The sequence below is a fragment of the Cebus imitator genome, unplaced genomic scaffold (assembly GCF_001604975.1).
Source record: "Cebus imitator isolate Cc_AM_T3 unplaced genomic scaffold, Cebus_imitator-1.0 Scaffold53, whole genome shotgun sequence".
Lineage (NCBI taxonomy): Eukaryota > Metazoa > Chordata > Mammalia > Primates > Cebidae > Cebus > Cebus imitator.
In genome coordinates, this window is record NW_016107368.1 from 2667937 (window position 1) to 2670476 (window position 2540).

Sequence of the window (2540 nt, forward strand, 5' to 3'; positions counted from 1 at the left end):
TTTTTGAGGTGGAGTCTCGGTCTGTCACCCCTGGAGTGCAGTGGTGCAATCTGAGATCACCGCAGCTTCTGCCTCCTGGGTTCAAGTGATTCTCAGCCTCCATCATAGCTGGGATTACAGGCATGCGCCACCACACTGGGCTAATTTTTGTATTTTTAGTAGAGATGGGATTTCACCCTATTGCCCAGGCTGATCTTGAACTCCTGACCTCAAGTGATCCACCCCCCTTGGCCTCCCAAAGTGCTGGGATTATAGGTGTGAGCCACCATGCCTGGCCTAATTTTTGTATTTTTAGTAGAAACGGGGTTTCCCTTAGTTGGCCAGGCTGGCTGCAAACTCCTGACCTCAAATGATCCACCCACCTCTGACTCCCAAAGTGCTAGGATTACAGGTGTGAGCCACCCCACCCGGCCAGGACTTGCAGTTCTTACAACAATAATAATGATACATTTTGTTTGGGAGGCTGAGGCAGGCAGATCTCGAGGTCAGGAATTCAAGACCAGCCTGGCCAACATGGTGAAACCTGTCTCTCCTAAGAATACAAAAATTAGCCAGGCGTGGAGGCGCATGCCTGTAAACCCAGCTACTTGGGAGGCTGTGGCAGGAGAATCTCTTAACCCAGGAGGCGGAGCTTGCAGTGACCTGAGGTGACGCCACTGCTCTCTAGCCTGGGTGACAGAGCGAGATTCTGTCTAAATAAATAAATAAATAAATAAATTCTGATTTTCTGGTCCCTCTCACAGGCATCCCGAGACACCGGTCTGGGAGGTGCCCAGGTGTGAAAACAGTCCCAGGTGTGTTTTATGTAAACCAAGGTTCAGAACCACAGACTCCAAGCCAACCCGGGAAGTGGTGTGTCATCCTGAGCTGTCCTTTGGGCCTTTGGGGGCTTTTAAAAGTCCTATAGCCCAGGGTACATCCAACATCAGTGGAATAAAAATGTATAGGGACAAGTGCTGCCATTAGGTTTTCAAAGTCTCCAGGAGATTCCAATGTACTTCCAGGCTGGGAAACAAAGTACATTTCTTTCCATTTAAACTCTCACTGGCTAGACGCGAATGGTGTGATGTCTCCACAGCCTTGTCTGCACTTGGCATTGCTGTTTTTTCATTTTAGCCCAACAGAAGTGTGTATGAGTATCTCACTGTGATTTTTATAAGTGTTTATCTGAAGCTAAACAGCATTTAGACATGTGTTCAGAATTGTACTGATCATTTATTTATTCTCTTTTCAGTAGTGCCTACTGAAGTTTTTCATGCATCTTGTATGCAAATTTTCAGTATTTCTTTTTCTCATTTGACAGACATGTTTCTATTCTGTATTGTGGCTTGATGTACTTTACTGGATGCATGTCATGCAAATATCTTCTCCAACTAGGATTTTCCAACACCAGTTTCTAGCATTTTGATTAATAGGATATCTTTCTTTCTTTTTTAGATGGAGTCTCACTCTGTCACCCAGGCTGGAGTGCAGCATGTTGTATCTGTATATTGGAGTTTGCTGGGTCGGGGGGTGGAGGGCACCGTACATTGAAATTGCCATGATGTAATTAAATCTGTAAGCTAATTGTGTCTTAAACTTCCTAGCCCCAGGTCCAAATTGGCAAAATACGTAGCATCTGTCTGCCTCCCCAGGGATGAAACCAGGAAGATTTACACAAGGCAAAGATCATGAAAAATATTAAGAAAAAACTGAGTAGTCACCACAAAGACCAAGGCTGTTGAGATTGTGTTTTTTTGTCTGTTTATTTATTAGGTATTTTTCTTTTCTTTTTTCTTTTTTTTGAGATGGAGTCTCAGTCATCCAGGCTGGAGTGCAGTCATGCAATCTCAGCTCAATGTCAACCTCCGCCTCCCAGGTTAATGCGATTCTCCTGCCTCAACTTCCCGAGTAGCTGAGATTACAGGCACCCACCACCATACCCAACTAATTTTTGTATTTTTAGTAGAGACAGGGTTTCACCATGTTGGCCAGGCTGATCTCAAACTCCTGACCTCAGGTGATCTGCCCACCTCAGCCTCCCAAGGTGCTGGGATTACAGGTGTGAGCTACCATGTCCAGCTTGATTAATAAGAGCTCTTAATACATCTTTTTAATCTTAATATAATTTAATGTGATCCAATTTATAATTTTCTCCTTACCATTTTGCATTTTATGGTACTTAAAAGAAAGATTGTCTCTCACTCAGTGTGTAGCTGCTTTTCAACCTATTATTTAATTAAAGCTATTCTGTCTTGTAGTTAGAACTGCAATTAAGGATGTAAGAAATTGGCTGGATGAGGTGGCTCACACCTGTAATCACCGCACTTTGAGAAACGGAGGAAGGAGGATCACTTGAGCCTGGAAGTGAGACCAGCCTGGGCAACACGGCAAACCGTGTGTCCAAAAAAAAAAAAAAATTAGCTGGGTGCAGTGGGGTGTGCCTGTGGTCCCAGCTACTCAGAAGGCTGAGGTGGGAGGATCACTTGAGCCCAGAAGGTGCAGGCTGCAGTGAGCTGTTTGAGCCACTGCACTTTAGTCTGGGTGACATACTGTCTCAA